This window comes from Myodes glareolus, chromosome 5, assembly GCF_982192425.1.
Source record: "Myodes glareolus chromosome 5, mMyoGla1.1, whole genome shotgun sequence".
NCBI lineage: Eukaryota > Metazoa > Chordata > Mammalia > Rodentia > Cricetidae > Myodes > Myodes glareolus.
Window position 1 is genome coordinate 59,314,981 of NC_142030.1, and position 24,617 is coordinate 59,339,597.

At 42.2% G+C, this 24,617-nt stretch overlaps 1 pseudogene across 1 annotated transcript in view; it reads left to right on the forward strand.

The window, feature by feature from the left end:
* LOC146894918 (myb-binding protein 1A pseudogene) overlaps positions 1 to 22,399 on the forward strand; it is a 37,955-nt pseudogene extending 15,556 nt beyond the window's left edge. Inside the window, exon 3 of the transcript XR_015001345.2 lies at positions 19,474 to 22,399. The product of XR_015001345.2 is annotated as a myb-binding protein 1A pseudogene, transcript variant X3 (transcript). The remainder of the gene's footprint in view (positions 1 to 19,473) is intronic.
* Positions 22,400 to 24,617: the final 2,218 nt, after the last annotated feature.

Sequence of the window (24,617 nt, forward strand, 5' to 3'; positions counted from 1 at the left end):
ATTTAGAATGAAATGAGAAACCATTACAAGGGTTTTATATTTTAAAAGTATCCTTCTGCTGATTTTGTGAAGCATAGAGCCTACAGGATAAATAATGGAAGCGGCGACTCTAGCTAGACTATTAAAATAACCTAGGTAAGAAATGGTCATGGATAGGGTGCTTAGCAGGAGACAGAGTCAGGAATGACCATATTCTGGACTTATTTTTGCCCATAATTGAGAATATACTTTGTTGAAATATAATCTATAGATCACAAGACTCATCCACCTTAAATGAAGAATAATGAGTTCAGCAAGTTCATAAGGTCTGTAGTAAGCCTCGCAATTCAGTTGTAGAGCATTTCATCATGCCAAAAGCTAAGCTCATTCCGATATGCACTTAATTTCTACCCCTGCTTCCTATCCAGACAAACATGAATCTCTAGGTTTACCTCTCCTGGGCGTTGCATATAGCTGACTCTGTTGAGTCTTGATTTTTCACTTAGCATTGCATCTTCGAGGTTCAGCCAAGTTGTAGCATGTGGTCATCTACTTTCACCTCTCTATAGTCTGAATAGTATCCAATTGTGCGGATCTGCTAAATTTGTTTAGCTGCTCACCAATTGATCAGCATTTTGATTCTCTTACTCCATGTCTAGCATGACCTCTTCAGTCTCTCAAGAGAGTTCTTAAAACTTGAATGTCTTACTTTTGAAATTCTTTCTGTGTCTTGGTGTTTGCTCTACTCCAAATCCATGGTAAGATTTATTGTTGCTTTTGTATGTTTTGAATGATTCTCAGTCTCTCTTGGAACATGTGAAACATTCACACACACACACACACACACACACACACACACTATTACATACAAACACCACACACACAAAACAACTTAAAAATTAACATTTCCTCTCAGAATTCTCTTCCTGTGACTTTTATTTTCCTTTTGTCTACAATATCACAACCCAGAAGAGGGATGAAGAACCACGGATAACTGATCTTCTCTTTTCTGATGTTGCTTTCTCTGACATCTCAGGCAGAGTCAAGTATTCAGTTCTACTACTGCTCCAGTAGATCGAGGCTGGCTCTTGATCTCACTCATGAAAATAGCACCTGGGACTGCTGCAAAGCTCTTTCTACAGTGATCGCTGCAGCTCTCCAGGGATCCTTTGCAGCACTCCAAAAGCCCAACATGTGTCTTGCTGTGGTCTTTGCTCTGTTCAAACTCAATTATTCTGTGACCAGTTGAAATAATGATTCCATTTGCCCTACAAAGTATGCTCTGACCTGACAGTGGCTTTCTTCTGTTAGCCCTGTCATCTCAAGGTATAAAACTCTCATGGTGATATACCTGGACCTGTGATATCTTTGAGCATGAGAATAAGAATACACACTCCTCTCAGATATGCTTATGTCCTGAAATGGTCAAGGGAAGCCTACTGGGCAGTAGGTTCACTTATAACCTATACTAATAACTTTCGTCATTGCTGTGACCAAATGTCCAAGAGAACCAATTAGAAGGAGAAAGAGCTTGTTTTGGTTCATGGTTTCAGAGGGCTCAATCCATGGGTTTTTGGCTTTATACACTTGGGCAGAGCATCAAAATGGCAGCAATGTGTGGTAGAGGTGATCTTTACTTTTTTAATGGTGGTAGCAGAATAAAGGTCATCTAGATAGAGGACAGTTTGAGTATGGTCCCAAGGAAATTCTGCTTGTGGTCCATTTTCTCCCTCAAGATCTTCCCTTCTAGCCTCTACCACCTCCTAGCAATGTTAAATGTTGAGAATCCTTCAAGGGATTAATCCACTGATCAAGCCAAGAACCTCATGATCTAATTGTCTCTAGTAATGTCATCACCAACTCCACTGACTTCTTTAATACCCTAGGGATTTCTTAATTCAATCAAGCTGACAATCAAAATAAATGACCTTGGAGCCCTTTTCCTACCATATGTGTAACAGGGCTGTGGAGTCAAGACAAGTTCCAAGTGTCAGCCATCACAAAAGGTGTGGAAGTCATGACTCCATTCTCGCTACTCTGGTTGAGTCCAATGTTCCCAATTTCAGATTCTGTCCTATGCCTGCTATTTCTTGCAGCAAGCTGACTTTAGTGCCTGTATTACACCCTCCAAAGCAAAAGTAAAGACTGTTAGCCAGCTTGGCATGCATCTCAATGCAGTGCCACTGGGGGACACATAAGATCCCCCTTCCATTTCTCATTTTTCCTACTTTAGTTCCCTTCAGGTTGGCATTGCCCCAAATCACTGGGTATACATCTATTTGAGAATACCACATCCACAAAGGGCAGTTGCCAGATATACCATTCTGCTTCTGCTACACAAGACCAGATATTACATTTGACTTCAGCACAAACCTACAAACCAATAAAAACACTTAAAATACTAGCATAAAACCCTTTATAGGGAATGGGGTAGAGCCTAGGGATATTTCATTTGACTGAACTACGGTAAGATATTCAGTACTGATACAAATCAGATTCCTTATACTATTAGTTCTTATTGATCACATGCCTCAGTAACTCTGTATTTCCCTAAAGTTTATGGCATTGTGTGTGTGTGTGCTGTGTGTGTGTATGTATGATGAGTGTATACATGAAGGGTTCCCTTACCAGTATGTGTGTGCATGTTGAAGTCAGAGGTAGCTATTGGCTTCCTTCCTTGTTATTATCTACATTATTTTTGAGCCAGGTTTTCTTACTGAACTTGAGCTGGTCATGCCAGCTAAACTGGCCATCCAGTAGAGTCCTTGGGATCTCCCTGTCACTGCCTCCTTGTAGTAATGAGGAGTGGCAGGCTGTGTCCCGCCACCCGGCTCCTGGCTGCCCAGCTAGATTAGCCCCTGAAATAATTACACAGAAACTGTATTCATTTAAACACTGCCTGGCCCATAATATCTAGCCTCTTCTTGGCTAATTCTCACATCCTGCTTTAACCCATATCTAGTAATCTGTATATCACCACGGGGTCATGGCTTACTGGGAAGATTCTAACCTATGTCCGTCTCGGGTTGGAGAATCATATCTAATAATCTGTGTATCACTATGGGGTCATGGCTTACCAGGAAGATTCTAACCTATGTCCATCTAGGGTTGGAGAATCATGGTCTCTGCCTGACTCTGCTCTTCTTCCCAGCATCCTGTTCTGTCTACTCCGCCTACCTAATTTTCTGCCCTATCAAAAGGTCAAGGCAGTCTCTTTACTCAACCAATGAAAGCAACACATAGAAAGAAGACCCTCTTACACCACCTCTTCACACAATCGGCTGCATTAGACTCCTATGTGGGTCCTGAAATTTTCAAATCAGGCCCTCATGCTGCTGTAGTGAACATTTTTATTCGTGGAGCCATCTTTCTAAGCTGAGATTTTATGTTTTTAAAGTACATTTTCTCCCTCATATACTTACAGATTTCGTCCTTTTCCTAGGACACAGAAGTTGAAAGTATCATTATACTAGTAAACCTAAAGAATGTACAACCGTTAAACAAGAATCCTCTAATTCTATCATTTATAGATATCACAGAGTTGCTACTATTTCTATATTGTTATCCTACTACACCTTTGGGATCCTTAAGATAGAATTGGGATCATACTATAGTAGTGCCCCCTTATCCATGGAGATATGTTCTAAGGTAACTAACTAGTAAATGCCCAAACCTCAGGTAGTTTGGATCCTGTACTCAACCCCGGCCATCAGGCAACAGCCAAGCTGATAATCATGATGGTTTTAGGTGACCAGTGGATGAGTAGCATAGACAGGGTGAATTCACAGGACTAAAGGGTAATTCATGTCCCAGGCAGGATGGAGCAGAAGGGCATGAGTTTCATCAAGACACTCAGAAGTATATGCAATTTAAAACTTGTGAATTGTTTATTTTTAGAATTTTTCATTTTGCATTTTTAAACCACGGTTTGCTGGAGGTAACTGAGTCTTCAGAGAGAAAAAGGAGACCACTGCAGTTTTTTTTACTTATTCTAAAAATATTAAATTACAACTACATATTCCTTAAGAAATTAGTATTATTTTGATTGAAGAATTGCAAAGATAAAAAAAAGTAAGATTATACTGGAAATTCAGAACAGCTTTTGCCACTCTTCTCTTGGAAGGAAACCTGGAATCTCCTTCTGAGACTAACTCCTGCCTGGTGAAGAGTCTGACCTACAGCCAGGAGAAAAATAAAAACAATAAAACAAAACTTCTGAGTTGATGTTTTTCAATTTCCATCCGTCCTCAATGTAATGGAAGTCCTTTTCCTTCACTTCTTGTGAGTAAGTGGGCAGTTGCTATGATTGGTGAGGTCTGCATGTCGCTGGAATACAAATCACAACTATCTGTCACTCAATGATTCTGATGTTAGTGAGATTTCTAGCTCTATCCAGAGATGTCTACAAAGTGATTCATGGCTAGCCTGAACTGGCTTGTCCGAATCCTATTTCAAGAGAATTAGGAAAGGGGATTTATGCTGACACCATCTACCTATTTTCCAGGTTGATGGTGACAGCATTTTTATTTTTATTTATTTATTTATTTAGTTTTTTTTTATTTGAGAGCAGCAAGTTTGGCTGCTATTCATTTCCCTGGAAGGCCTTTGACTTTCTTGTGTCAGGATCTCTTCATGTAAGAAATTAGCTAACCGGCTTTATTTTGGCAAGAGATTCAGGCACAAAGATCTGTTGTAATAAGAAACCATTAATGGTAATTTCGCTCAGAAGCATATATTTGCTTTTGGAAATTATATAACAATGCCAATAGGTTTGTTAGATAAAGCATCCTGCACATTGATTCCTTGAACGAATGTGGTCCCACTGACCCTTGACATTTTGCTATTTTAACAACTTCTCTGTACTTAGATTGGGAACAGAAATGTCAAATTAGGCACCACAGGTACAACTATTCATTTGGTTCAGCAGGAGCTGAGGCCAATGGTGCGTTGACAATCTGACAGGGAAAGCTGGCTGCCCTTTTGAGATTTACTGCCCAATTCTTCAGCTCAAATTGGATTGGGTCAAATTTGTACCAAGTTCACTTTGGTAATAACAGGAAAAGTGTCCAGACTGGAGGTGCTCTTCTTGTGACTTGAAGTATTCCATGCATTTTCCCTTCTTTGCCACTCCCAGGCCTCTCACAAGTCAAACTCAGATAAGGCATGTGCACATAAGGAGACAGAGCTACCCCATTCTCTCCTCAAGCCCGCAGGACACACAGTTGGTGTATTTTCAGTCATTTGACTGACACCACATACACACAGACACACACATAGACAGACACACGCACGCACACACATGCACACATGCATGCATACTCTGTTCTATCCTCAAGCTTGAGGCACACAGTTAATGAGTTTGCCATCATATAACTGACATCACACACACACACACACACACACACACACACACACACACACACACGGTGCATCTTAATGCCCCCTGAAAAGTATGTAATTAATGGTTGTTTCTGCTTTGCAATTTCCTACTTAATGTTAATTCCAAGAGCACCTCACCAGGATCCGACATTTCTGCAACCAGTTTGGGCTCTCGTCTCTCTCCTGCTGCTGTTCTCTCCAGGAGCAAAGGCTCCACACTTCTAAGAGCTGTGAGTACCGCTGCCTCACCAGGGAAAGGCACCATCCAGACCTTCGTTCACAAGGCATCCCTTGTTCCACACAAGTCTGTGTGCTTCGTTCAGGATTCAAGCCCCTGGGACTCTTTCCTTCTGTGGTCTGAAGTTGTTCTGCTGTTTCCGTGCCTCATTAGGGGTCCCAGAATTCCTACTGGGTACCAAAGCATCCATCAACATATTGTAACACTTCTCAACAAAACAATCAGGAAGCTCTTCTCAATTTCCAATGTCTAGTTCATATCTCAGGTCCTTCAGGAGTCCTCTCTTGTGACCCTAAAGGCAGTTTGTCTTTTTTTCATTTAAAAAAAGTATAATACTCATCTCTAGCAGTGATTATGCACAGAATTTCTTTCTCTTTCTATGAATCTATGCAGAACATTACAGAAACGAATTTTGTTCTCTTTATATTCAGATTAGCGTTGATTTGTCTACGAATAATCTGGTTCTGTATTTTAACATCAAATTTATTCATGCTTGCTCAGAGAGTTGAAGAAAAGCCACTGCAGATTGTAGGAAGGGTATGTGAAAACATGTCTCTCTCAAACACACACACACTCACACAAACACAACTGCAGGCTGGAGGGAGGGTATGTGAAAACACATCTCTTTCTTGAACACACACACACACACACACACACACACACACACACACACACAATTTCCCTCATAGTATAGCATGGTAAGTCCAAAGGCAGTATTTTTGCAGGCATCTTCCCTTTGTTTCTACCAGCATAAGGTCCACTGGCTCATCTAATGGGTGGTAGCCCTGCTAAATGGTGACCTAATTCCAAAATACAATGAAGATATGAAAAGAAAATTTGAAAAAAAAACTGAACATAAATTCCTATCAAACATCTCTCCTGAAGATGTGATTGGGACACAATGTCATGAAAGTGATTGATGGGTCTGTCCAGAGAGTGGCTGCCCCCATCTTTCCTCCATTAGTAGTCCTTGGTGACAGTTCAACTTGCTCCACCACAAGTTCTTTCCATTTCTACAAACGCTTGCTGCACAGCCTTGAAGATGAAGAGAGCGGGGAGACCTGCTGTGAGGTTCATTTGAAGGTCTTAGAATGGATCAGTGCACGTGCTTGTTAGACGTAGACAGGAGCAGAGAAACCATCATTTTCTCAAAGGCTCCTGTATAAAGGAGGTTCTTGAGAAGATACCCTGGTTGGAGGAAGAAAATAACACCACAGTAGCATCAGCTGGACTGGAAGTAAGCTTCAGCCACTCACGTCAAGACATTCACCAACAGAGACAAAAACAAACCAGCGGCTGTTCATGGGTAGTTAGGGAGCAACAACGTGCAGACTGCTGGATCCAGACATCTATTCAAATCTAGGATCTGGGGGAGAGGGAAGGTAGGGGTCAGCAGGGAGGAGTGGAGGGAATAGAAACTGTGGTCAGGAAGTATTGTATGAGAGAAGAATCTATTTTCAGTATATATATATATATATATATATATATATATATATACACACTCTCTCTCTCTCTCTCTCTCTCTATATATATATATATATATATATAGAGAGAGAGAGAGAGAGAGAGAGAACAGTGCTGAGAACAAAAGCACTATTCATAACTGTGGTGTAACAGACGAAGGTAGGGGTCTGAACATAGGCCACATTAGTCTTTCAGGACCACCAAAGGAATTAGAAAGAATTTAAAGTCTAAAATGTAAAGTCCCAGAACTGTTCCCCAACCTGGGCTTTGCTGTTCCCAGATCTGCAGCAACATTTACTCGCTCTTCCTTCACCTGGTGGGAAAAGTGTTTTATAAAGATGGTAGAATTTCCTTGATGAGGATACAGAATTGGTCGGGTATGTTTCGTTTCAGGAGGCTTTGGGCTTGTGGGAGATTCTGGGGATTGAATTTATACTTGAGTCATTTCTGTAAGCCATTTCCTAACATCACTTGTATGCTTTCTGTAGAGCAGCACTTATATCGTTGTAAATAATGAGAAAAACACAAAGGAATGTACTAAAGAAAATATCATCTGGAAACTCAGTAGTGAGGAACTTAGTTGCTGAAGATGTTGGATATATATTAGTAAGCCCAAGATATTGGTATATTTCCATATGTGTATTTTAGATAGTTAAGATTAGGCTGTATATGTATTTTTTCTCCTTGAATCTGAAGTCATTGTATTTTAATTTTTGTAATGTTCAATTATGACACCTCGTGATTGTTTATGAATGGTCTCATACACACACACACACACACATATTTGATCAGATCCATGTGACAGGCCTGTTAAGTAGGCGCATTTGCCATTTTACATATGAAGGAACTGGGTTAAGTATGATCACATGGGACCTTGCTTAACATTTCATTACAAGTAAATGCAGATATGGTATTTGAACCAAGTCTGAGTAATACTGTGGCTCAGGGCCTTTAGCTTTAGGCAGTGTTGTCTGACTTCAGTTACAAAATCAGACTCCATTTCTTGTCGTTTTCTTTTTAAGCCATGAGTTCATACAGAGAACGGAGGGCTTACGCAATGATTGTGCTTGCCTCCTGTACTATTATTCTCTTAAATGGACATAACAAGAAGCTTCTTAAGCTCTTAGCAGTCTAGCCATAGTTCCACGGATCTCTCAACCCTCATCAGAGAAGTTTATGTTTATTCCATACATGTTGATTGTACAGAGACCCACAACTGGTCAACATACAAAGAAAAAAATACAAAGACTGCATAGTGTTATTATCTAAAATTGACAGCTACATTACAAGGGGGTGGTGATGGTGGCGGAAAGATTATAAGAACCAATGGTAATGGATATGTGTAGCGAAACAGCATTTGCAGGGCATGATAGTGCCGCTGCACACGAGAACTCATGCCAGCTCTGACTGTGTGCAGAAGGCCTGTCAAGACTAAGACAACTGAACTCCCAGCATGGCTGGGAAGGAGCCCTTGAAGCCCTACCCTAGCCCTAGAGAGGAACTATTGGCAGATGTTGGCTGTGGGGTAGAGAAGGAAGTCGATTTTCTTCAGAGATGCAGCCCCTGAGAGGTGACACATGTACCAGTACGTTTCCACATGCCCCTGCGTATGAGTAGCACTGTGAGGACTCAGTGGGCTTAGGAAAAGAGCACGCGGAGTCGGGGAGGACAGAGGAGGAATTGGAGGGAAGGGAAAGGGGTGTGAATTTCATCAGAAAGCATTGTGAAATTCTCAAACAGTAACCAAAGAAGGAAACAATGATCGGGAAGGGCTTAGATTGAAATACATGAATATTTCCAAGAGCTGCTTCTTCAGTTGAGCATAGCTGACTGCTGGCCCTGAAAGCTGTCTAAACCCCAAGTCTGTCCTGCACTGACACCTATACATATGAGTAGATCTTCCAGTAGAAACAGAGGCCCGTTGTACTTCTGCCTGCTGCACCCCACAAAGTACCACTTTCTGAGTGTCCTCAAATGGACATTTGTGCCCTGGAGATGTGAATGATGACAGAACAGGAGAAAGCTGAGAAGAATAGGGAAGGAAACCGAGTTTCTGTAGAAAATGGGATCACAGGTTGTGAGGTAAATTGTGATTCTCTGAGTATCCCCCACTGGCCCGTGGCTTAGCAGAATAGAGCGAGGCTGGGAAAACTAAACTGAATACTGGTAGGAAGAAGGCAATGTCAGGGAGAAGCTATGTAGCCCCGCCTGAGACAGATGCCGGAACTTTACCCGGTAAGCCACAGACTCATGGCAATACACAGATTAATGGAGATGGGTTAATTTAAGATATGAGTTAGCCAGAAATACGCTTAAGCTATTGACCAAACGATATCGCAAATGATGTGGTTTCTGTGTGATTATTTCAGGGCCGAGCAGCCGGGAACAAACATGCGGCTTGCTACAACACCCCACCACAGTATATCTATCTAGGTTATAGCCCCTGTGGCTACACATTTAATTGGCTCATCCCCCTTCCCATCTGCATGCACTGTAGCAACTCATCTTATTTGATTTATAGCAGGAATGATCTGGTTTGTGGCTTCTGGCCCTTTAAACATGTGTGCTGTATGCAGAGCCACTTGGGGGCAGCACCAGCTCACGGCCACTGCAGCGGGGGCCCACCACTGTGACGCTGTCTCCAGGCAGGCATCTTCTTCTCAGAGCTGCAGATCCCCGGGTTGCCTATGGATACCTCCAACCAAGCTTCTTCTCCCAGATGATGACTTCTCTACACTGTCTTCTATTTCAGCCCTGAGCACTGAACAGCATTGCCTTGTTATGGGAATAGCTTCTTTGGCCTCTGGGTAATTCTCTCCCTGTTGTAAGAAGGCTGCACTATGGTGTGGGTGGGAGGCAGGTGCTTTGCTGTCTGCCATTCCCTTATCTCAATCTCCTTTCCATCCTCTCAGAAACCCTTTCTTCATGAAAGCCAACTCATGGGGAAGGAGGATGCCAGCTAACCGCCAATCTCACACTTCTGACAGATGTGTTTATTGACTGAATCCTTCAGTGCAGAAATTGTCTCCCTACCTAGGGCTTCAATGACAGTTTTGAACACCACTCTTTCCCCACATGAGTTCTTTAGAGTGTATCTCTAAAACCTCAATTACTGTAGAACAAAGAATGATGGTTTTAAAATTGCAATGTGTATTATTAGCAAGCTGATCCCCAAAGTCGCATTGGTTTATATTTTAGCAGTCAGTGACAGTTCTTGAATTTATTCCTTGGATTGCTATACTCTATGCTGCATAGTACCTTACCTATCTATCTAGACATCATAGTGTGTGTGTGTACGTATTTCTCAGTCTGCTTTTCTAACCACACTAGAATGAGTCATGCCTCAATTGTTACATAAGTGTATCCCTGAGAATCTAAAACACTGTACCTTCCATATATATGTGAGAAAGACAGCATGCCTGACATACTTTCTCAGTTGACTATAATTGTTATCATTGCAACTGTTGGATGAATGAAAACCTTTCTTCCAGAGACTGAAGGGATTCAGCACCAAGGAATAGGTTTGTCTGTAAATTACTGTAAGTCCAGAGTTATAGTTTGTTTTGCTTTTTTCTCCTTGGAAATATATGTCAGGGGTCACTCAGGCCAAGGCGGGTGTAAAATCCTTGGAACGCAGGCTTTTCATTGTCTATTCCCAGGGACATTTTCCAGAAGTTGCATATGCAATCTCAAAGTATAGTAGTCTTGGTAGGCTCAGCCCTCACAGAAGGTTGAGGAAGACAATCTTTATTCCAAGTGATCATTTTCCAACTAAAAAATGAGGAAAGCTAAATAAAGAACAGGTATAAAGGAAAAAATAGAAGCATCTATTCTAGAATCATGGAAGAACAAGATGTGATATCTGTTCTTAAATTATTCATGGTTTCCTTTTTTCCTGGAGTGCCTATGTTCCCCCTTTTATATAGTAAACACAGTGGTGTGGACGACGGACTATTTTTCCCTTTCCTTTAATTATAGTCTGCTTTCCCATTGACATAGATTATAGCTTCAAGATGCTTAAAATTCATCTTGGACTTCAAATGGCTGTAAGTTCTCACACCCCGCTTTCTGCTCCAGTCACACGCCTCCGCACTGCGATCAATTGATCTGAGAAGAAGCACTCCAAGCGGCTAGAGAGTCGCGAGTCTGCTTTCTGTGACAAAAGAAAAATGAAAATACATCAAAATCTCAGGAAGCAAAAAAAGAAATCAAGAGATGAGGAGTGGAAGACAGGCGGTCTCCATGCAGGAGACAGAGAACGAAGAGAGATGATATTCATGAAAAACATCTCAGTTATAATAATTTAACTTTCATCCCCCAAATCATAGAAGCTAAAGTCAGCCACTCATGTGGACTTTAATGGAAAACACACACCGGTAGATCTATAGACTCTGGAATTCAACCTCAAAGAGTGCACAACTAATAAGCAATTACTTTAATATAATTTTCCTAGTTACTTTCTAAATGAATAAAGACAAGTTTTATAGATTAGCACCATATGCAAAAAAAAACAAAAAGAAAACAAAAAAAAAAAACAGGTTTACACCCTAGGAGTCTTGAGTTCTTTCTCAACAACTATAGTTACTGGCAACGGTCTTTCTGCTGCACGATTAGTTGAGTCAAACTTTCTGGTCAAATTCCACATCCATTTTCATCTCCTGCTTTCTCACCTCTTACCCAAGCTACATAGACACTATGTCTTCCACAGAGGCATTTTTCTGAATATAGTTGATTCTCAATTTGCATACATCTATTGATTGATGACTTTTACCTACTTGCCTGATTTACATGTGTTAGTGTGCCTTTAAAAATCTGTATGCCATTTATCACTATACAAAGTAAAAGCAGAAAATAATAGGTGTTGGCCAGGGTGTGGAGAAAATGGAAAGCTCCTGTTGCTGGTGGGAATGTGAAATTATTTAACTCCCATGGGAAATAGTTTGGCAGTTTCACAAAGAGCTAAGCATAGAATTATCATATGATCTAGGTAGTGCTCCTGGAAAAAGGATTGAAAGCAAAATTTGAACTGATGCTCACATGCTGATGGTCACCATAGTATATTTATAAAAATCCCCCAAATAAAAGCAATTCAAATACCCAGCAACCAATGAATGAAAAGAAAATGAAAGCATTATGCCAAGAATAATAATCCAGACAGAATGTAACAGATCTTATTAGTCTGTTTCTAGTAGCTAGAATAAGCAAGTTCACAGAGACAGGAAGTAGATTAACGGTGCCTGGGGTTAAAGGGAGGAGGAACTCGGCAGTTTCAATGCAATGAACTGGTAGTTTTTGTTTTGGATGACAGTGAGAAGGTTAAGGGAAAAGATCATGGTGTTGTTTGCATAATAGCTGAATATAATAACACTGATTTATACATTAACAGTAGTTATAGCTTTGTTATATATTACCACATAGTTATTTATCTTGATCTTTTAAAGTACTTATTTATGTTTATACGCCTTGAATTATGTGTCCTTGCAAGCACACCCATGGATGCCAGAGAAAGCATTGGGTGGCCTTTTCTATGGCCCTTTTCCTATCTTTGAAGTAAGGTCTCTTAAGAACTAGCAACTCTGGTTTTCTCAGCTAGAGTGGAAGCCATCAGGAGCCAGGAATCCTCCTGTCTCTGCTCCCACTCCCTTCAAAGCTGGTTGCCAGTTTGTATGAGATGCCTAGCATGTTGTATCAGCACTGGGATTCAAGCTCTGGTCCTTGCCGCACAAGTACCCTTCATCACTGAACCATCTCTCTAGCCTCCATTGACTGTTCACATATAAATGGGTTCTATTGAATCATTTATGATGAATTGTGTCACAATCTCATTTAATACTGGTGCCCTCTTGAACTGGACAGAATACTAGCCATTTCTTCCATCCAGCCCACCCAATCCTGCTTTGATGCTGATAGAGAGTTTACACCCTAAGCTGAAAAGACAGCCTACAAAACCCTTACATTCTTGGCTCAACCATCCTATGCTGATTCTTTTAGGGATTCAAGGCCCAGGAAAATCTACCAAGGTCTACTGATCTCTACAAGTGCCCCTGCTGTGGTCTGGTTATGAATGGCCACCACCCACTGCTCAACTGGGTATCTGAAGATCTGGATGAACATTGCTTAAGGGGTGTGAATTCAATCCACAGAAGCTTAGGAAAAAATTTAATACCAGAGTAAAAGAGTTCTTATTTAAGAAGATGAAGATGTACAAAAAGAAAATACAACAATCAAGGATTTACCTACAGTGGATCTATGACTCCCAAAACTGGGAAGAAAGCAAGATATCCAGGAAAGCAAGGACTTAAGACACCCTAAGAGTTGTTGGATATGGTCTATGGCATTACAAATAATTGGAAGTCAATTTTTTTTATCATTTAATCCTCACAATAATGGAGAAGAGGGGATGAATCGTCCCACATTTTATAGTACATCTGAGAAGGTCAAGTACTTAACTAGGGGTCACATTGTCCTAGGGACCAGCCTGAAAATAGAACTCAGGTATCTGACTGTAGGCCAGGGCTCGTTCCATGATGGTGCATCTGGCTGCTTCCAAGAGACGACATCTGTTGATGCCCAGGAAATGCCACACAGGAGATGGTTGTTTCTATTCTAAGTCTCAGGTGGGGGTAGCGGCAGCCAGGGGCATGTGTGGGGATGCCATCCTGGATTTGGAGTTCTTTTCTATGCCTGTGCCACTTCAATTGGCACAAACAAGGCATAGCTGAAGATTAAATGTCCCGAACATTATTAGTCCATTAGACGTCTTGACACCTACGACTAGAACGCTGCTCTGTTTACAGTTCCCCTTCAAGTTCTGCCGATCAACTTTCCAAAATGCTCACATAGCATTGTCTTCTGTCTTACTGTAATTCCGCAGGGAGAAAGTACTCTCATTTATTTTGAGAAAGAAAAGAATGTCTTTTTAATGTAGAGCTCAAGTTTCTAAGAGGAGAGAAAGAAATCCATTTAGCATTCTGCCCCTGCCCTGAGCTTGTCCCAGTCTGCCCATGACATTCCAGGCTGAAGGTCCCATGTCCTCTCCTTAATCCAGGGTAAATTGGGCAGTCCTGATTTTCTGTACCAGGTCCAAGTTATCCCTGTCTGACCCTGCTGGAAAAGAAAGCTTGATAATAGCAAATAGCAGTCCTGGTTCTTAACAGAGGGAGATGACATTTAAAATAAAAATTAATCGATAGTTTATTTACGTTTGTGTATGCGCTTGTTAATGTGTGTGTTCTGGTGTGTGTGTGTTCTGGTGTGTGTGTGTTCTGGTGTGTGTGTGTGTGTGTGTGTGTTTGTGTGTTTGTGTGTGTGCCACAGTACAGATGTAGAAGTCAGAGAACAACTTGTGGGAGCCAGTTCTCTCTCTGTGGATCCCAGGAACAGAACTCAGGTTGTCAGACTTTGTGGCAAGCGTGTTTACTGCTGAGCAATCTCCCCAGCCTGGAAAAACATTTTTTTGTGGTTCTCTTTGCCTGAGCAGGATGGTATTGATTAGGAATTCCTTCTTTCTCCTTGGAGGGAATGAATTACACATCTGTGGTTTGATCTATATCCTTTGCTCTGCCAGGCAAAAATGGAGGTGAAAGGCAAAGGATTTTAGGGTCTGGGCTGCTTGTGGCTGAGAATCCAATTCCCCTAGGAGTAGAAGAAAGCAGCTGAGGCTGGCTGGAGGTGAGAGAAGGTAGTGCTACTTATTTTTGTTAGCGTGAAATTGGGACTGGCCTATTGCCCCAGGGGAAACTCTCTCTGTGGTTCCACTGAACATTCTAGAAAAGCTAGAAGAGAAGGGTGGAGAAATTACCTACAAGGTCGGTCAGTAAATGAAGTGAGGTAATTAAGAAGAACCAGCACCAACCAGTTGGTCCTTCACTTTTCTTGACAAACTGTGTTTGATGCCCTTGGCATTAGCAGAGGTCAAGGCACTTACTGCCATGCCATGCAAGTGTGGCTGTTTTCTTAGGAAGAAGAGTTCGCTGTCCATGGTAAGACGATTTCCATCTTGCCACGGGGTACTTCCTGCTCTGGCTTCGCCATTTCAGGACGTGACCATTTGACAGCTCCTGCGGGGTGTGGGGAGCAAGCTGATAGCGGTTCAGCTTTCACTGTCTCGGAGGGAGTTCCATCCCGATCCCCGAGAAGATGAGCTCTCTCTCCGCTGTGTGTGCCAAGCTTATGTAAACTGTGGCTGCGGCGGCGCTGCGGCTGTGCAGAGCTGCGGGGGCGGCGGCACAGCGCGGAGCTCCCAGCTCTAGGAGCTGCAGGCGCTGCAATGCTGCAGTGCAGAGGCTCGGGGAGCCCGTGGCGGCCTCCCACCAACCGAGTGATGAAGCCCAGAGCCCTAATCCCACAATGCTCAGGCATGGGAATGGGGGTGGGCTGCCTTGTCGCGATTTGCTTATTGACGATGGAAGGGCTGTACTGTATGAAGCAGAGTGCAGAGGACTCATGGAGTACATTCTGCAGGCGAAATTGGGCTAGGTCCTTCAGGGCGCGCTGCTGCCCTCTAGGGCTTAAAGCATAAAGACAAGAAATAGGACAAGGCCGGGATAATAAAGCCTCAGCAGAACACACTACCTGAGAGCCTTGGGGGGAACCGCAAACCTGTGGGTTTGTGTTTTTCTGGAGGTTCGCACACCTATCGCCTCTTCCCCGGCAGCTGCTTTTCTGTTTTAGGGGAACAAGGTGTGGAACATTTCCTCCGGTTTCTGCAAATCTGATGGGGTTTTCAGTAAGGCAGAGGCTATCTGTACACCTCAGCGTTTATCCAAATCAATATAACTGCTCTCTTTTTACCATGGCAGAGAAAGCTTTCCATTAAATTTACAGCCTTGGCGACAGCAATTCTCATGACCCTGACTTGCTTGGTGTTGGGAAAGTGGCTTGACTTCCCGCCTCGTCTGCGAAATGACCTTTTATCTTTTTCTGGCACTTTTTTTTTTTTTTAAGAAACTGGACCTGAAGTTGCTACAGTGAATAATGATGTAATTTAATAGCTGCCAATATTAAGAGGAAAATCTGTGCTAGAACATGCTTTTTAACAGGGTAAAATCATGACTCACATACAAATGTACCATGACTACACGACAGAGATTTCACATAACCCATTAAATAATTAGGGAATGAGCAGTATATCAAACGAGTTCAAAGGAGAAGTACAAAGAACATACATGTGCACATGCACACAAACACATCAATACCCTATAGTGGGATAAAGTAGAATGTTTGAAATGGCTTTTGTATTTTCACAAGATGAAATCAAATCTGTGCCAGATAAAATATTCATTTTACAGATGAAAAGTCATTTACTTTGCAGTTAAATCTTAAAACTTAACTTCTAATTCTTCAGGGTTGTAAAATTAATAGGTAAATTACAGCAGCCAGGATGCGTAGCCTATAGATTCAGTCCCAGGAAGCCTCTTGGCCAGTGCCCACACTGCCACTGAAACAGGCCTTCATTGTTAAAGATGAGATGGAAGATAACATGACTTTGGACTTGGAGACAGAAGGATAGTCAAAGTGAAAAGCATGCTGATGGCGTGACTGGAGGAGAATCTGTAATTGTTATGTTGCTACCTTAAGAAACATTTTTGGGTGTCTAGGAGCCAGACCACCATCACCATCCTCACGATGTGAGGCAGTGTAGAACTCTCTGAAGTTGGTCTTTGCTGACTAGCTTAGAGAGATACTGTTCATTTCTCTGTAAGCACTGCAGCCTTCAGAGAGATCTTGCCAAGGTATGGGGGATCCAAGGCAGGGGAGATTTAGACCCCAGACAGATGAATCAGTACTAAGCTAGTGGGTCACAAACTAACGTAGCTTCCTCTTCGTTGAGTCCCTGAGCCATATTTAGCTAGCATTTCTAACCTCTGCAGTCTCCATTGTGTGGATCCTGAGCTGTCCCCACACTTGGTTTCCATCCCCTCGGTGTTTATATTAGCACCTTCAGTCTCTGTCATGGAAGGGCAGAAAACTATTGTGACTTTGCATACCGCTTTGACAACAATTATGACTACAAGAGATGCTAAAAATTAGACCAGTTAAGACCCTTGGGGAAGTTTTCCCCTAGCTTTAAAAACCAAGCCACAGTCACACTGAGTGTCACTCACAGACTGATGGACATGGTGACATTCAAATAACCAGTAGGCTGAACTTTTACTTTTCTTCCTGCTTTTGAGATAAGACCAACTAGTTCCTCAACACCGCCACTGGGAGGATTGGAGAAGAGGAGCGGCCAGCGGGCAGAGGGGTTACAGTGCTGGGTGATGTGACGGAGTTGGGCGAGATCAAGAAGTGAAAGAAAACACACCCTGATAGATCAAATCTGATGTATGCATGGACAGGCAAGGTGATCTCTTTCCCTTGCTTGGGTCACATAATTAAGTCTAATTAATGGAACCCGATCGCTGAGGGAGTTCAGAGCCTATTTTCGGTTGTCATTATCCAAAGGCAGCAATCAAAATGCAGATGATCTATCTCTGTCCTAGCCCAGGAGGGACGTGGGTTTTCTGCTAATGAAGGGAGGATGGCAAATGGATGCTTGCCATGCGTTCCCTGTCTTCTGGCTTCTCAGAGTGGCAGGACAGGTACCGAGGGCTGGCAGACATTTCATGTGCTGAAACGGTGCCACCCAAGTATTGACTGCCTTTCTCCACCGGAGTCTGAGTGCTGCCCTAATGCTGTCCTCTCTTGCCGCTGGCAGAGAGGCAGGGAGCCAAGGACTCTCTCCTTTCTCTCTCCTTTGGCCCTAACCTGACCAAAGCTAAGTGGCTTTCCCAGAGTATGCGGGCCATGGAGGATCTTGAACCAGAAAGGGCGCTCTGGGGCATACAGTTTGGCAGCATTAGTCATCCATTCTCACTCTGACCTTCAGCCTCAATAATTAGAGCCTTCCTGTCTAACTGAACAAGAACGATCTGGGGCAGTGTGGAACAGAATTAGAAATAACCCACCGGGTGATCCAAAGTCACCCCAGCGAGGACAGCCTTGAGCTGCAGCCTAGTGGAGAAGACCAGCCTGCTGGGGGCAGGCAGTGCCATCCTGAGCTGTGTGTTTGTTTGTTTGTTTTTGTTTTAATAGAAAAATGGCTCCCAACAAATACCCTGACATACAAATCATCTTGGATGAAATCGAAGCGTACCCTTTCCCCGGCAAGGGTGGTAAATTAACCTGCTGCTGCCGCAGCTGTGGGGTCACCACTCAGTCTCCACCCCGTCCCGGGAGAGTTTCCTTCTCCTCTCCATGCCAGCACTGCTGTATTTAGCTCTTCCAGCATGTGCACTGTCTATATTTAGTGCCTAAAAGTCAGAGTTCAGCGTGCACTTCATCAGGCTATCGGCCGTCCCTCCATTCCATTCACACGTGTAGAGAAATCCTTCCAGGAGACTGCCTTGCTCCTGGGACGTGGGGTGGTGGTGATGGTGGTGGAAGCCATCCTAGGAAAGACAGGTTGAACTCATAGGCCAGAGGGGGTTTCCTGCTGTCTCTGGCATGCAGTGAATGCCGGAGAATGCCAGACCCTGAGCCAAGAGTCAGGGGATGGGTGTGGCTCCAGAGAAGTCAGATCCTGCTGTGCTTGTGTGGTCCCTGTTGAAATTGCAGAAAATTTGGTCATGGTTCATTAAGTCTCCTACTTAGATGCCACCTTTGGGTGCATGATTTCCATGAGACCTCTCAAATTAATTAGGGGCCTTCCCACTGTAGCGTTTTCCTCCATGACTCTCTACACCAGTTCCACGTCAAACTTCAGTGTGCAAACAAATGGCTTAGGACATAACTAAAATTCAGGTTTCAACTCGATGTCTCTGATGTAGGCCTCTGGTCCTGCCTTTTCAGTGAGTTCACCAGAGATTCCCAGGCTGCAGACTGAGCCAATGGTTCTGCTGTTACCTTCTGGTTATGTGCTGTCTTAGAGCATAAGTTGGTGGTTCTCAACCTATGGGTCATGACCCCCTTGGGTCAAATGATCCTTTCACAGGGGACTCATATCAGATACCCTGCATATCAGAAATTTCATAACAGTAGCAAAATTGCAGTTATGAAGTAGCAGGGAAATAGTCTTCTGGCTGGAGGTCACCACAACACAAGGAACTACTTTCAGGGGTCACAGCATTAGGAAGACTGAGAACCACTGGAAAGGAACCAGAGAGTTGCTTTGAGGAAGAATTAAACTCAGGATTCCTGGCTGGTAGACAGCATAGGTAGGGCTTCAGGAGCTGAAAGTGTGAATTCACTGGTGACAACATTCCTGAACATGTCTTAAGTGTTCTTCATTTCCAAGTCCCCCCACTACTGCCATCAGAACTGCAGGCCAGTGTGATTGCGTGTCTGAAGGAATGGTTTCCCCATCCTGGTGCAAGACTTGGGTTCTTAAGTTTCGGTTCAGGTCCTGAACTGCTCACATTTTTCCCATCTAGAGACCTCCTTTTCCTCGGAATATGAACTGCTGCAAAGACTCCCTGTCTGGAGGTGAGGTTGAGACCTGCATTTTCCTACACCTTTGGAATAACCCACGAGAAAGCAGCCTGAGTCTACAAGAGTCAACAGCACACAGGCTGTGAGTCTACAAGAGTCAACATAACAGCACAGTGATCATGAGTCTACAAGAGTCAACAGCACACTGGCAATAGAGTGGGACAAATTAAAATGCGCCATTCGATTAAGGAAGAGGAAGTGACCGCCACTGAGAGGAATCAGGGGGAAGTTAGTTGTCTTTGAACATTCAGACCATCCGAGGCCAGGGCCTCCTTTGGGTTGGCTATTGTGGGAACACAAACTTGTGCAGGATTTCTGAGAACCACAGACAGAACAATGGGATTTCTTCACCTTTGTTGTTTCAAGCACCCAGCTTGTAACTCCCTATAACTCCAGCTTTGGGGCTTTAGGGGTTCTGAAGCCTTCTTTGGCCTCAGATCTTTTGGCCTCTTTGGGTTTCCACAATTATCTGTAAATAGACACACACACACGTGTGCGTGTTCATATCCATGCTTGAAAATGAAATAAAATCTTGGGGTTGGAGAAATGATGGCTCAGTAGTCAAGCGCCCATGAGCTCTTCCAGAGGACCAGGATTTGATTCCCTGAACCCATATGGCAGCTCACAAACATCTGTAATTCTAGTTCCAAACACTCTTTTTCTGATCTCCTTGGGTACCAGACATACACAGCAGTACCCAGACATTCATGCAGACAAACTGTCCATATACTTAAAATAAAATAAAATATTTTTTTCATGAACAAATAGTTTTAAAATTTACTTTAAAATATAAATATCTTCCAGTACTTAACAGGTCAAGAAAATAATATATTGATTGTATATGGTTGTTATATTTTTATTATTTGAGTAATACAGACTAAAAATATTTACATACCTACTTCTTTTACATCCACAGCTTAGCATTCTTCTTTGTACAGCTTCAAAAGTTACAGTATAAAATCTGTACATGAAGGATTATGGAAGAAGATTTCATTCAAAACAATAATTTTTTTAAAAAAATAAAATCTTTTATATTTTATGTGCAGTGATGCACATGCCTTTAATCCCAGCACTTGGGGGAGCAGAGGCAGGCAGATCTCTGTGAGTTTGAGGCCAGCATGGTCTACACTGTTCCAGGACAGGTTCCCAGAGTCACAGAGAAACCCTGTCTTGAAAAACCAAACCAAAAAGTAAATAAATAAAAAATAAAAACTTAAAAATAATGTGGGACAAAATTATTGTTTGAGAAAGTTTATAATATGTGTATACAATACCTAAGGGTCACTCAGCATACAGTTTTTTTTTTTTAGGGCTAATAGCCTAGTTATTACATAATGAAGCTTCTAGTGCCTTTTAAATGGCCAAAACAAGATTACCTTGTTTCTCATCATGAAACTGTAGTAAATATTGTAGTATCAAGGTGATTATTTATAAAAGTATGTAAACTTATGCTTACTTTCTTTTATAGAAGACATTGAAATAAACTGCCAGGCTGCACCATTCAAACCCAGCGTAGCTTGGCCCGGACATGAGACACAGCCTCTGGTTCTGTTGCATCAGAGCAGGACAAGCCGTGTGTCTAGCACACTTTCCTCTTGGAAATAGACAGACAATTTAACCTGTGGCCATAGCCCTTTACTCCAATTCTTTAGTTCTTCATTTTCTCTTCTGAAAAAAGGCACTTAGCTGTTGCTCATTATAAAATATGAACTGTGGAATTAAGAGGAAGCCCGTGCTTGCTATTGACTCAACAACAACAACAACAAAAAGCCCTAGAGGACATATCAAGCTCTAAATTCTTTGAAGAATTAAGAATTAGTCAAGGAAGGAGGGATGAACTCAGTAAAGAAGGGAGCATTTGTTCATGCATTAATTATGCTATGCAGTACACAAATAAGTTTCATGTAAGGTAGAGATGGGATAAGATGAGATCAAGTCAGATAGTTATACCAGACAGACTCTTGTGACTTAATCGTCCCTGAGAGTCTGAATTTTATACTAAAGGCTGTAGGAACCTGGCAAAGGGTGGAAATCGGATCAGTAGAAGCAGTGGGGACAAGGATTACAAGAGAAACTGAACCCTGGGGAAGATGGTAGTGACCTTGTGGAGAAGTACTCCAAGACCACTTGAGACTGAGGTGTAGTCAAGAGAAATAAAGGAAGAAGAATCCACAGATACTAATGATATAACCGATCAACGATACATAAAAGTTGAGAGATAATAATGAAAAGTCTCATAGGTTTTGGTGTCTAAAAAAAAAAAACTCTATGAGGAGTACTTGATTTGCCAAGACTGTCTTATGAGGATTGGGACATGTACTAGAATGTATTTGATGACGAGCATCTTGCAGAAAACCTGCACCTGCGCATGCTTCCTAATGCTTTTGATTAGCCTGCTGGATTTCCATTGGATTGGCCTTCCAATGGCATGGAAAACTCTGGTTTGGAGCAGAGAAGTGACACAACCTCCTGACATCTCAGAAGATCACTCTGGCTATGGATTGGTGAGCAGACGATAAATGAACAAGGATGGGAGAAAGGAGACCAGTCTTTGCAGTGTCTTTGTGAGGGTTAGTTATGGGCATGGACTGATTATATGCAAAGGTCAAGTAACATGTGACTAAGAATACATGTAAATCAAGAAATAGTGTAAAACTCCACAATTTAGCCTATGTACTGAGTCTCCAGCATGCTCGTTTGAATCCAATTGTTGTGTAGTTTGTTCAGTTACCTGGGCATGCTTATGTATCTGTCTCACAACCTAAAATATTAATTATTTTCTTCCTCAATTTTCAGTATAACAATGTAAACATGGCCCTGGTATTCTCAATAAAATGGATCCACTGACTCTCAGAGTTTTAAAAATCACACTCTTGTAAACATTGCTAGTTCTTATTGTTCTGTAGATCCCTTGCTAAGTTAAAATACACACTTCACAGTCGTAATATTGACAATTACATTTAATAAGAGAAAAATACATCCAGAATTAAATTTTGTTTTAAGGTAATGATGTTTGCTTGTTAATAGTTTGCTATAGGTATTATAGTATATTGGGTTACTCTATGAATATGATCAATATCAGAGACATTTTTGACTCATACCTCCTATTATCTTTGGCACCTTCCCCTACTATAAATTATCTATATTCCATCAATCCTTTCTACCTTTCTGGCTCATTCGAATGCATGCCCTGTCTCCTGCCTGAAACTCTCAGTTTCAGCTGAGCCTCTGAGATCTTCTGTTTCCTCGGAGGTTGGACAATAACTTCCTATATTCTATTTTCAGCCTCTTACTTTGTCTCTTTGTGTGAGTGAACTCCCTGTCAAACTGAAGCCACTGTCATCAGCTACCCTGCTTTTTAACTTCTGTTTATGGCCAAATTTTTCTGCCCTTCCCCCTCCATTTTTAAAAATAATATTTTATATAAACTGCCTCCGTTTGATCACCTCAGATGAACTCTTCAGTACTTACGATTTCTGGCCTGCCTGTCTTTTCAAATTTATCCTTACTGTGGTTATATCCACCTTTGCCTGTTCACATGAAGTAAAGAACCTGGGATTTTCTCTGAGACGGGAAGCTCTTCAAGGGCTAAAGCAGGAAGGATGTGGTGCTACTTACATTTTGTTAAGGTTACTCTGAAAGCTGTAAGCAAGTGCAAACAAGAGACCAGCAAGGATGCTACAAAACAGTATAGATAAGGTGGACCATAGCAGCTCAGACGGAGGTGCTGGAGGTGGTGAGAAGTGATCAGATTTGTGGGATAGTTTGAAGATATAGTTGATGAGACTTGCAAGTAGAGTAGAGATTAATGTGAGAGGGGCCACAAGGGTGATGGCAACATACGGACAAAGAGGTGAAAGTAGTATTTCCCATTCTTTCATTCTAGCCATTACATAGGAAAAAAAACCCCTAAGATTATGTTGCTATGTGGCTGACCTATTACAGATGGTAAGAACATTGAATTTTACTCTGTGACATGCGATGAATGAAGGTTTTTGAGCAGACAAATGACATGACCTGACTTACACGTTAGAAGATCATTCTGACTTCCACCAGCAAGTGGACTGTGCACAAGGCTGGAGGGAAGGAGGTGAGTGGGACAGCCGTATAGCAACGTAGTAAAGAGCTAGCGATGGGTAGAGCTAAGGCAGTGAGAGGGGAAATAGTAGGACCCGTTCATGTTCTGGATATCGGAGAGAGAAACTGACACCTGTTGCTATGGAAGAAAGGAGAAGGTGAGAAGCCAGGGATTATAATTGTGAGGGTCGAGCTGGAGCGACTGGAAGAACAGAGCTATCATTCACTGGAACTGAACTGTCTAGAGGACAAACAAGTGTGAGGGGACCACAAACTAAGAATTCATTATTTTCAATATGAGGAATTTTGAATACTTTTTACAAGTCGAGCTATAGATAATCATTAAAAGTTTTATTTATCAAGATGGAGGTTAGAGGAGTTATTAGAACTGAGCTATAAATCAGAACATTATTGGGACAGATATAGTGCTGAAATCCACAAGAACAGAGGAAGATCACCAAGGAAGCTCAAATGGTGAGCAAATCCTGGCCTCAGGTAATTTTAGACGATGATCATGTAAGTAGAAACCAATAAAGACTGGGAAAGAACATCTAATGAAGTGGGTAGAGGACCAAGAAAGAACAATGGTGCAGAAAACAGAAACTTCAGGAATAGAGCCATGACCCTCAGGGTCAAATGATGCTACTAGGTCAAGAAAGACCAAGTATGAGAATTAATTTCTTAATGTGTGTATGTGGAGGTGGAGGACAAGAGGGCTTGAGAGAGGGGAAGGATGGCATTGGAGAGCTTAACAAGAGCAGTTTTCAGGGGTGCTGGGAAGCACAGTCTGGATGCTGTGAACTCAAGCGACAAGGAAAAGAGAAGATACTGAATAGACATAGGTCTGGATGTTTGCTATTATTTGGGGAGCAAAGAAATAGAGCAGGAGCTAAGGGTATAAATGAAGTTGAGGGATGGATTCTGAACTATGAGAAACACTGTGTTTGCTCATAGGAAAGAGATGAGCCATTGGATGGAGCAAAGTCCTTGAGAAGGTTCCAGCGGATAG